Source organism: Passer domesticus, chromosome 19 (genome assembly GCF_036417665.1).
Source record: "Passer domesticus isolate bPasDom1 chromosome 19, bPasDom1.hap1, whole genome shotgun sequence".
Classification (NCBI taxonomy): Eukaryota; Metazoa; Chordata; class Aves; order Passeriformes; family Passeridae; genus Passer; species Passer domesticus.
Window position 1 is genome coordinate 273,595 of NC_087492.1, and position 11,909 is coordinate 285,503.

General features: G+C 49.0%; 1 long non-coding RNA gene across 1 annotated transcript in view; it reads left to right on the forward strand.

Moving 5' to 3' along the window:
• Positions 1 to 8,554, forward strand: part of LOC135283671 (uncharacterized) — a 125,647-nt gene extending 117,093 nt beyond the window's left edge. Inside the window, exons 8-10 of the long non-coding RNA XR_010349337.1 lie at positions 3,422 to 3,570; positions 3,653 to 3,771; positions 3,851 to 8,554. This is a non-coding gene — a long non-coding RNA (uncharacterized LOC135283671). The remainder of the gene's footprint in view (positions 1 to 3,421; positions 3,571 to 3,652; positions 3,772 to 3,850) is intronic.
• The last annotated feature ends 3,355 nt before the right edge of the window (positions 8,555 to 11,909 follow it).

Genomic DNA, 11,909 nt, shown 5'->3' on the forward strand with positions numbered 1-11,909 from the left:
CTAAGATGTGGCTCAGGTTTTATGAAAAGACTGTGGGGCAGGAGTCTCAGTCCCCTCTGGGATTTTTCTGGCAAATGCAGCTGGGGGGAAAAAAAGCAGACAGAGCCACTTGTCTGCAGGAATATCTCAGGGCAGTGGGACTGGGGTGTAGAAGAGGGGGGTTTTTTTAAGAAAACAAGAACATCATGAAAATGCAAATTTTTATGACAGTTTTGGAAACAGACTCAGAAAATCTTTCTATTCCAAGAGCTTGGGCTTAATTAGCCTTTCCTTAAGATAATGGCATGAAACAGAAATTTCAGTTTTGTTTAAAAACACTTTCCTAAGAAACACTTCTTAAAGAAGTTGCTGAGAATGGATTTATCCAGGCTCAGTGGCAGCTCAGAGGAAGCTGCAGTGATTCAGCATTTCCCCACGCAGTGGCTCTCTGCAGGGTTTATTAGCACAGCCTGCTCCAGAGCCTCTTGGAAAGCTCTTGGCACAGCACACTGTCAGTCTCCTCACTTGCCAAAAATTGTTTTAGGCTCTTGTTCAACATCAAGTTCATGTTGTGACCTTGGGTGGAAGCACCAGGAGACACGGCGTTGCTGCTGCTCCCAGCCAGTACCTGCAGGGCAGTTTCTCTGGGGGACATGGGCAGTGAGTGAGCCACATCTCCTGGCTGGGAGCATCGTGTCCTGCTTGGTGCAGGGATCCACACCCTGTGAGCAGCCTGGGGAGCTTGATGCAGATACCCCCACGTTTAGCAGTTTGAACAGAAGTTCATTCTGATGGCAGCTTTGGTAGAGGAAGCAGGACTCTGGAAGGCAGGAGAGCTTTGAGTCCTTCCCTGCCTGCTCCTTCTGACAGGCCTCTCCTGGCAGGAGCATCATGACTTGTGGTTGTCTTCCACCTGCCCAGCTCGCTGCCACTGCAGATGTGCCCTGAGCTGATGCAGAGCAGCTTCCCTCGCCTGCAGAGCCAGCACATTAATGTCAGGTGACATTTATACCTCCCTCCCCACTGACTTAACATCCTCTGAGTGGTTCAATGTCTCCACACAGATTGATGGAGCAAATTACCCTTGCGAAGGACCCGTGTCTCTCTGACTGCAGGGATTTGGGTGACTAATTTCAGCCTGACACTTCCCTTGCCAAGGCAGCAGCACTGAGACGTGTCCTGGCCGTGCCCCGCTGCTGCTCCCCAATTGACTGCTTGATGAATGGCCTGGCCTTGGCACTGGCAGCACTGGTGATGGATGCACTGCCCGGCTCTGCAGCTGTGCTGGCCAGCACCTGGCACAGTGTGCTCTGCCTGCTGCTGCCACCTGCTCCCAGGCTCCTCGCCACCCTCAGACAGCCCCACGGCCCTTAGGGACCGTGGCAGGAGGCGCTGGTGGCCAAGGGGTTAAAGATCTCCACAGCCAGGGCCCTGTGGCTCACATGGGTTAGAGTATGATGCTGTCAGTGAGGGCAAAATGAACTCGCAGTAGCTGAGAGCAAGATAGGTTAATTAAAAACCTTGATCAAAGCATCATAAACCTCATAAAAGGTTCCATATTTTAATTATTTTTAAATGGTCTCTCAGGCAGGATGGCCAACAAGAAGTCCCTGTTCCCAGGGCCTATGAGCTATGCAATTGTGTCATCATGTCTGATTCAGTTATCACTCGCTGTCCAAACGAGAGAAAGGCACAGTCCAGGATCGTCCCCCTGCTGAGGATGAAAATGAGGAGCTGGTGATGACTGGTTAGCATTGGAGAGAGGGGTCAGGCTGGGAGCTGCACACTCCCTCCCAGCTGGGGTCAGCCTGGCCGAGCTGGCCTTGCATCCATCAGTGTCTCAGCTCTGGATCTCACACCAGGGGAATGAGGTTTCAGCACCTGCTGGATGTTTGCGTTCTCACAAGCACTTTGTGCTGTAGAGTGAAATCAAAGCAGTCAGCCCAGCAGCAGTGTCCAGCTCTGTGTTTGACCCAAAGCAGCTCTCTGTGCTTCCCAGCACACTCTGCCACCTGCCCAGGGCTTGTGACACCTCTGACTTCGGGAGGGCAGAGGGCACAGCAGGGATTATCCAAGGAGGATTTCAGTGGGAATTTTAGGTTACAAATGATAATTCTGTGCTCTGTGTAGGATAGCTAGGAGATATAAATTCAAGTGCTCCCTACCACAGCATGGTATCCAGGCACAGGGACCATGGGTGTCAGTGCAGGGACGTGCTGTAGTGAGAACAGCAAACATTCTTCCAAATCCCTCCTCCTGGCATGTGAAACGGGACCAGAGTAGCATGTGCTTCCTCCTGCCCTTTGGCTTTTGTGTCTTTCTGTGCTGTCAGAGGGCTGTATTTACCATACATTATACACTTAGAAAGTGACAGACCTTTCTGTTGCTGACTGAAGGCAGTTATATGATGGTGTGAATACAAACAACATTTCCAGTGCAATACTGGGATAGTCTGGGCTGTCTTGGGTGGGGTACTGCAATTGCAAAGACCTCGTTTCTTGTGTTGATTTTGGATTTCATGCAAACATTGTTTCTATCCTATTATTTAGCCCCTGGGATAGGATTTTTGAGGTAAAATCCTATTCCTGATTTCTTGTGTAAAGGCCCAGGTCTGAATCCAGCAGTGTTCCTTTCCTGTCCTGTGGTTTTGCTGTGAGAGGGGGAAGCAGTGCTGGAGAAAAGAGCAGCACACGCTCACACAGCTAATGAGAGCAGGGTGTGAAGGCGTGCTGTCTTCCCTTCCCACCCAGCAGTGATGGACTCCAGAGCGAGCTGCAGCTCGGAGGTGTGGGAGGTGTCACACACCGTCTGCTCATGGCCCCATCTGCTGCAGGAGCAGCCCCTCACCCCTCCCTGGAACAGAGAGAGGGACATGGGGACCTCGGGTGGAGGATTTGTGTGGACTTGGTGGCCTGGGCTGGGGCAGTGGCCACCGTGGCTCTGGGGCCAGCCAGGAGGGCAGGGGAGGCTGGAGCATCTCAGCACCTCGAGGGGCTGGGGTCACTTCTGGTGCAGCTCTGAGCACCCACCCCACCAGCTCACAGCTGAGCTGCCTTTGCAGAGCCCAGTCCTGTGCTCTGCAGTGAGCAAGGGGCTGCCCACAGCATCCTGCCAGGAACTGGCTTCAAGTGGCCCCTTGAGCTCCCTCAATTAATTAGTTTGATGAGGAGCTGGGTTAGTTACCAAGCACATGAGCCTCAGAAGCCAAGTCACAGAGCAGCTGTGAACTGGTTTGTGCTCCTAGGCCAGCACAACCAGGGCTGCTCTGCATCTCCCACATGCTTCAGCAGTCTCGTGCCCTTTTCCCTTTCTTTCCCATCAAATCCCATTCCCTGGGCTGCTCTCCCTCCTCCTGCAGGGCTGCAGAGGACAGCTTTTCCCACTTCCAGTATGGTTCTGCACAGCCTCTCACCTCTCAGCGTCACTGTGATCTGTGTTACAGAGAGATCAAAGCACAGCATCCTCTGGGAAAAGGAGAGATAAAGGGAGAAGAAAACGTTCCAGAAGCACCAACAAGCTGGAGCTGTGTTCAGCCCCTTTTGGAACAATAATCTTCCCGGAGGTGTGCTGGGGCTCCAGCAACGCGCAGCGGTGAGCCGGGATCTGTGTGCGGCGTAATCTGATCATGCTCTGTGTGGATAAGAAACACAGCTTCGTGCTTTCCACCTTCTAGGAAAGAGATTTATTATGAAAATCAGGTGTCTGCCTCAGAGCACATAAAAACAGTTGGCTTCATAACCTTGGGGGAAAAAGATAAATAAAGAAATCCCACGAGACACGTATGAGAACTGAGTAAGTATTAAAACATATGTTGGAACATATTGATCCCTGAAAGCCTCCTGCAGCAGACATGAATCTTTTTCATTTCCAGCCCCACTGATAGTTTAATGAGGATGGTGTGTGCCACTCACCTGGATCAATCATTTATGCAGATTCCTGCCAAGCCCCCCCCACAGGCCCTGTCCCAGCCCAGCAAAGAAGAGCGTGCCATGTTTCAGCTGAGCAATGTCAAACCTCTGCAGGGAGCACAGCACAGCCCTGGCCAGGTGTCCTGTCCCAGGCTCCAAGGGCTGCCACCTTCATCAGGCCAGAGGGGCATTCTAGGACCTGTGATCTGACTGTGGATCAGCATCCCTCCTGCTGGTTCTTGTCCACGGTGATGTCCCAGGGACACCTGGCTTGGTGTGAGCAGAGTGCCTGAAATGGACCCTTTTATTCCTGTCTCAGGTACACCAGATTTTTCCTTTTTCTCCTCTCAAAGTGTATGTGTAATAAATAGCACAGGACTAGGAGGATGAAAAGATGAATCACAGCTATGAAAATATTTGACTATGTTTTAAGCAGGACTCCCAGCAGGTACAACCATAGCCATGTACCACTGACGTGCTTCAGAGGCATCAAAAGACTGCTTTTTCCACCACTGAGTTACGGTTAATTATTCTTAAAATAAACTGCTACCATGCAGTATTAATTCAGAAGAAACTGTAAGTTCCTTGCTATTTTCTACAGCTTGTTTTCACAATGAATTAATGGGAGTTAATTTAGCAGTTCACAACAAACAGGACCACTGCAGGAATACAAACTAGGTGTTGCTTCCTGAATTCTTCCTCCCTCTTGTTAGTGCTCCTCTTGGACTTTTATTAGATGTAGTACAAAAGGTCTTAGTCTGGCAAAGAGTAAATTTGCTGGAAAGGCAGAAGTCAGGAAAAAATAGTGCATTATTTTCTCCTCTTGTGGATATTAACAGTTTGGCACAGAAGCACTGCTCTGACAGTGGAAAAGAATGGTAAAAAATGGGCTCTAATTCTTTGCAGTATGTTAATATTAGTATCTGAACCATGATGGTGTTGTCATGTCTGTGTAGCATGTCTTTTGTCCAAGACCAATCCCAGTTTTCTGGAGCAAGAACCATTTCAGCCCACAGGTGGCACTTGGACTGTCAATCACTTTCTCTAAAAATGCAAGAGATTTTAGTCCTCGCTGAGATGGAAAACTAAAATAAGCAATTTGGAAAGCATTCTGCATCTTGGAGAGGCTTTCTATAATTTATTCAAACTCAGCTTGAAATAGAGAAATGGTTTTACCTCCAGAAGCATCCAAAAATACATTGTGTCAGCAAGTGCATTATGTGGGAAAATCACCAAATCTTCAAAAGCTGGAGGTCGAGGTGCCTGTGCTAACAAAGGGCTCATTTGCAGCTGCAGCTCCTGTGGATGCCTGTGCAAGCCACATGCTCAGCAATGCTGGGGTCCAGCTGGTGTGCGGCCAAGGCTCTTCAACAGCAGTGTCCCCACAGCCAGATTTGAATTCTGGGATCCCCTCAGCCAGTCCAGAAGCTGTAGGGATGCACAGAGGTTCCTTGGGCGTTCCAGGAGAGTAGGATGCTCCTGCCTCCTGGCTCAGGCTTCTTTGTCTGTGCTGCCAGAGATGGGAGCTGATTTTTACTGCATTGGCATCCGCTCTAGAAGGTCACAAGGGAGGAAAGAGTCCCAAGCTGTGCCAGGGGAGGTTTAGACTGGATGCTGGGGGAAATTTCTGCATGGAAAGGGTGTGCAGCACTGAGCAGGTTGCCCAGGGCAGTGGTGGAATCCCCATTCCTGAATAGGTTTGAGAGACATGCAGGTGTGGTACCTAGAGACAGGGTTCAGTGGTGGCCTTGGCAGTGCTGGGGGAGCTGTTGGATTTGGGGGTCTTAAGTGTCTTTCCAACCTTCTTAACTCTGTGATTCCATAAAGCTGTTGCTTGCTTTTTTCTTTGAAGGTGCATCTATCCTTCTGGGAGACCGTGAGCAGAGCAAGTTGGGGTTTCATTTCCACCAGGAACAAAGCAAGTCAGTCCTGGAAACACTGCCTGTGTGGTTTTAGAGATCTGTAGCAGCAGTTGTAGAGACTGGGGGTGGGGAGAATGGCACACAGAGAAAATTTCATTCAAGCAATTAAGGAATCACCACATTTTTATGATTAACTTCTTGTTCCCAGGCTGAATGCAGAAGCTGTTAGTGGGGGCATTGCTATTCCATACCTGACACGAACAATGGGAATATTTGTTCTGCCCGGGAGGATTACACCTTCCATTAATCTAAGTTTTATTGAAAGTTTAAATAACAGACAGACAAAATTTGATCAATTAGCAGTGTAATTCCAAGGAGATGTCACAGTGAAATTAAATCTCAAGCATTTTTAATGCAAAGAAACCTAGGAGCTCCCTCCAGTTTTCTTTCTCAGTACAGTGTTTAGATTTTAATTGAAAGTTTATTCTGCTTTGTGCATCTTCTAGTAAATTTTAATTTCAGACTGTAATGAGAACAATTTTCTATTACAGTGTTTGTAGCATTTCACAGATAGATCCACGATGCCTCATAAATGAGGAAAACAAACAGGTTTGTGTAGGATGCACTAGCCATGGAAATCTCCAGAAGAAAAGAGATTTATGTGGGGAAAAGGGAGGGAATTGGTGCTGTGTGAGGAAGGATGCATGGGGGGAACTGGGTGGGTGTGATTATTGTTCCCACGTGCTCAGACCCTGGGCTCTCTCGGGGCTCCTTCAGGTCCCCACCAGTGCCAGACTGCTGGGGCTGTTCTCGTGCTCATCCCACCCCAGACAAAAGCTGCCCCCTGAGCCCACCCCAGCCCTGCTGCTCCTCTGCTTCCCAGCTGCCGTGGTCCCTTCCTGCATCCTGCCATTTCAGCTTTCATTTCCTTATGTAATTTCTGTGTCCCCAGTGAAGTGTTGTTGCCATCATTACCGCTCCACATGTCTTCCATTTTTCTTATCATAAATGTCATTCTCATACTGCAAATACCAGAAGTGCCACAACCTTGCTGTGAATCTATCTCAGTGCTATCTTTGGAGACATACCTCATCTGAGGAGAAGTAATACTGAAAATAGCTGTATATTTTTGAATGTATATTTTTGTCTGGCTGGATGTCAGGGATCAGCTTGTCGGGCAGCTGAAGCAGTGCAAATCCCCCGTCTGCACAGGTCTAGTTTTGTTTACACAATAAGAGTTTCTGGTCAAACCTGGGCCTTGATACCCTTACAGACAGCTTCCCAAAAGTGACAAAGACTCCAGATGTGACAGCAGATACTGGTGAGGAGAGGTTTCTCAGTGATAGGGGAGGCACAGAACACAGCAGCAGGACTGACTGCTGGGTGTGCAGCACACGGGCTGTGATGGCAATTCACTCTGGACTGTTCCTCTGTCAGTCACCATCAGGTGAGCAAATACCGGAGGAACTGCTTGTGGAAATTAACAGACGTGGCTGCACATTCCCAACATCTGATGATCTGTAACTGTTCCTCCCAAGCCAATCTGTTTGCGAATCCTGGGGCACCAGGCAGCTGCAGCCCTGGCTGGGCCACACCAGCTCTCTGTGGCATAATCATGCCTGGGAGGTGAGGATTTGGGGTTTCTCACAAAGTAATTTTTCTTAGTAAAAGCAGTGATTAACCTTGCTTCAGTCACGAGCAGCAGTATTTAAAACAACAACAAGAAAAAAGGCAGCTGAGAGCTGCCTGCAGCTTGGCTCGGGCAGCCGCTCCTCCATATGGCGTGTGAAATGCCAGCACATGAAATTAACTCTCATAAATAAGTAATAAGGGCTGATTTGCCCAGATCTGGATGGGCTGACTTCCTATGGAACACAGCCCTTAGCCGTGGCATCAGTGTAACTGCAGGTGTTGGAGGCCATGGAGTTCCAACAAAATGTGTATTCTAGGGAGAGCTTGGAAGGGAAAATCCACTCTGGGAAGGAGCCAGCATTCCAGCCTCATTCCAGGATGCTCAAGGAGGAGTGCCTGTTTGTGTTTTCAGAATTGAATATTTCAGTTTTCTGACACTTTTCACAAGTCAGGCTCAAGTGAAATTATATTTTGTTCAAACAGAGCCTTTGAAGTAACCAAAATTTTCCCTTGCAGAGGACTCCTTGTATGGGAACTCTTTTTCCTCTCCAGAATGTGAGAAAATGGAAATAATGAAGCTTCCTCTGAAAAATCAGAAAGATTTGTCCCACATCACATATCTCATGTAATCTTTCACTGACAGCACAGGGGGTTCAGACTGAAAGCCCTATTCCTGCTAGAGCAGAAATTCAGCATGCAAGAAAGTGGCAAGATTTGAAGTAGAACTCTATAACTTAGAGTTGGCCATCTCTGACAAATAAAAATTAAACACAAATAGTCAAATTCTCACAGACCCTGGTGTTTTGAGCCAGCAGCTTTTCAGCTCATCTGCAAGAGCCCTTCCCAAGTGCCTGGTGTCCCCTCACAGCAGGCATTGCTTCAGGTCCTGACCCAGCTGAGGGGCCAGCACCTTTCCAGCAGCACCACGGGTTCCTGGAGGCCTGGCCCTGCAAAAACAATGGAATCTTTCTTCAGCCACCATCAGTGAAATGGAGGCAGTGTCCCTGGGAGCTGGGGGCTGATGGATGGTCCCTGAAGTGCAGCAGCACAATCTGTCAGGGCCGCGGTTAATGGGGGGAATGGAAATAGCCTGAGCCTGCCCAGCTGACATCATCTGCTAAAGGAGCTGAGAGCCAGCTCACAGTGCACCCTGCTCCTCTCTTCACTGCCATTGCCCCGAGAGCAGCTGCAGCCCTGCCTGGGCTCCCCGGGGCCTGAGGCAGCTTGGGGCCAGGCTGCTGGGCTGGCATTGCCCTGCTGTGGCTTGGGTGGCACCCTGGGCTCTGCTCACAGCATGGCCCTGCCCTCATTCCAGTGGGACACCAGGCTGGGCTTCTGTCTGTCCTCAGCCACTTGGGGCACAGAGAGGGACTCACAAAAGGGACAATCCCACTCAGAATTCATCCCCACGTGTTGGCAGAGTGTCTCACAGGGGAGACTGTGCATCCCTGTCACTGCCCCAGGCTCTGGTTCTGGTCAGAGCTGGTACCACTGTGGCCTTCAAAGCCAAGCTCACTCTCCTGCCAGCTGGGAATGCCTAATAAATGTTCCAAATGCATTTGGTACTCCACTGCTAAGTGCCACCTGTGCTGGGGACCAAATTAACCCACAGCTGAGAAAATGGAAAACCAGGAATTTAATTGTTTCATGGCTTCAAATCCTTTACTGCTTAATTCCCACTTATAGCATAAATACTGAAGAAAATTGAGGTATTTAAGAGCAAAAACAGACATCAATTTCTGTTGATGTCGTGTTCTCACCTTACAGGAAGAAAGGTACATTCAGAGGCTGGGTTTGGCTTGGGAGGCACCACTCTGCAGTGAGAGGCTCCAGCTTTTTCCACAGGCATGATAATTCATAGTTTAAATAAGTTTTTCCTGTCCTGAAGGTAAAATACAACACTGAAACTGCCAGGAGCAGTTTTTTTGGTTTGTGGTTGCAGCATGGCCCTTTCTGACCTTTGGACATATGCCATGAATGCTTTAATCCTGGCAAGGGTTTTATCTTAAACAGATACAATGAAGGATCTGAGAAGTAGGTCAGGGGACATTAGAGGCTGTTTGATTCATTGTGAGTTGTGTGCACAGCATGGCTTTCAAGCCTGAAATGTCATTACTTGGGTGCAATGAGGCTGCTGTTTTGTTTTAGAAAACAGTCAAATGGATGGTTAGTAGGAGAAAGGAGAGAGGAAGGGCTGGGTTTCTGGGGACCAAGCACCATTTCAGGCAGGAAGCCCCCACCACGAGCAGGTGCTTGTGTTTTGGGGGGCAGCACCCCACGTGTGCCAGCAGCAGGGAGCAGCAGCACCCAGGGGTGCAGGTGAGGCTCTGGGGTGGGAACAACAGAGCTGCAGCTGTCTCCTCTGCTGCCAGAACACTCCTGAGATCCTTTCCAAGGTACTGAGGATATTTTTTTCCCCCTCACGGTGCTTTACCATCCTGTGTCTGTCCAGGGTGCAGAGTTTTCATTTCTTTTAATGGTTCTCAAGAAATTATTGAGAAATAAAAATGCATTTCAAAGTTATCTTCAAGGCTTACTGTGGTTCAGATGGTTTCTTTAAATCCACAGTGCATATGCTATTTTTCAGAGCTTTACTGGTCCCCAAATGATTGTAATGGATTATTGACTGGCTTTACTGGGGCCTTGAGAGTTTAGAAAGGAGAAAAGTAATTTAGCAAGGGAAAACCCTTAAATATATATACATGAAAGTTTTTAAAGTTCATCTAATCTGTCTCTAGTTTTGGTGTTTATAAACCAGACACTGTCATCAAGGTTAACAGCACTTTGCTGTTCTGGGAATGTTGCAGCAGCCAGTTGACTGGAGCTCCTTTGTGCCTTAAGGAAAAGAAACCCACCCATCCCACAGGGCTGCTGCACCCCTCAAGCTGCTGAAATCACTGCCAGGAGCAGAGCTTGGCCTCACAGCACTTCCCTGCAACTGCTGGAGAGCCTGGGATCCTGAAATGTCCATGTAACAGCATTAATACAAGATGGATGTAGCTCCATACCCTGGATCTGCTTAACCTGATAAATAGTTTCAGTTAATGGACAGCAAAAGGAATGATGCTCAGTAAATTTGATTTTATGAGCCTTTCACTTATTTGCTGTGCCCATTAGGTCGGAAGTTAGGTAATGGTGAGTGTCCATTAGTGCATTAGCTCAGCGATGAGGGAGCTGAGTTGGGAAAAAAGGAGAATTGTGGAAAACCCCCTGAAGCCAGGTGTGTTTATTAAACCTTTGTTCATTAGTGGTGGCTGTAGTGGACACTGAGCTGCAGAGGCATCAGAGTTTGGTTCAGGTGGGCAGAACAGCACCCCCTGAGCCCCTCCCTCCCCCACAGCACTTGGTCCCTGTTTCTCCTGCCGTGGGGAGCCTGAGGCAGCCACAGGGGCTGTGGGACAGGGATGGGGCTGCTCCTGCCCCAGGAGGCTCTCTGGGCAGTGCTGGAGTGATGGGCAGCCTGGGCTGCTCCTCCAGTCACAAATACATGACCCAGCTTGTAACAACCACAATAACCGTTTCACTGATAACCCTTTCTTTTACTCATTACTTTGAAATTTTTTTTTCTCTGCCCAGGCAAATTAGTTTTTAAAATCTCTTTTCCCAATTTCTTCGTTACCCTGGAATTATTTACACAGCCCACAAAAAGCTGTTTACTCTTCTGGGTAATTCAATGAACATTCACTTGCTTTGAATTAATATGCAGCGTTGTTCCAAGTGCTGGCAATTTAGTGGTAATTGGAACATCTCCTTACCCTGGAAAAAACATCCAGCCTCCCAAGTTAGTTTTCACAAGTGGCATTAATGCAGCAAGAGAGCAAAATTCCCTTGTTCATGTGCTAGCAAGGAAATATGGGGCTTGTTGGCAGTTACAAGGTAAATTTTCTTGCCCTCAGTTCCTGCTGGTGCTTCCTCCGTGGCTGTGAGGGCTGTTCAGGGTGGCAGGAGTCTGTCCCACGCTGCCAGGGCTGGGTGGTCCCTGCTGTGCTGGTCGAGCAGTTTGCCCACGAGGTGTTACAGTGCTGGAAATGAGTTTGGTGAGTGACAGGGGCTGGCAGCAGTGTGTGGAGGAGCAGGGCACAAGGAGCATTTCAGCAGCGGTTTGATCTCACCTGGGCTCACACCAGAGGTGTGTGCTTTGTTTGTGAACAGGTGAGCCCTGCAGAGGCTTTGCCTGCAGGGTTTGGCAGGGATGTGTGCACTGATGAGCTGCAGCACCCCTGGCTCAGCTGAGGTCCGGCCAGGAACAGCCCAGCCCCATCAGCAGCCTCCTGTTTCCACCTCAGTCTGCTGGTGCCCTCTGAACACAGGCAGGCCAGGCTGCTGCAGCCTCTCTGTGAAGCCAGCAGAGCCCGACAGACACAAAATGGAATCTGTTTGCTCTGCTGCCTGCTCGCTTCCCTGATTTGGTTCTGCTTACAGGGGCTACTTAGGGTGCTAGCACTTCTCCAGGGGTTTCCCCAGCAGTGGAAGCAGCTTTGTTTGACTGAAGACAGAGAAAGAGACAATAAGTTGCATTTGTTTGACA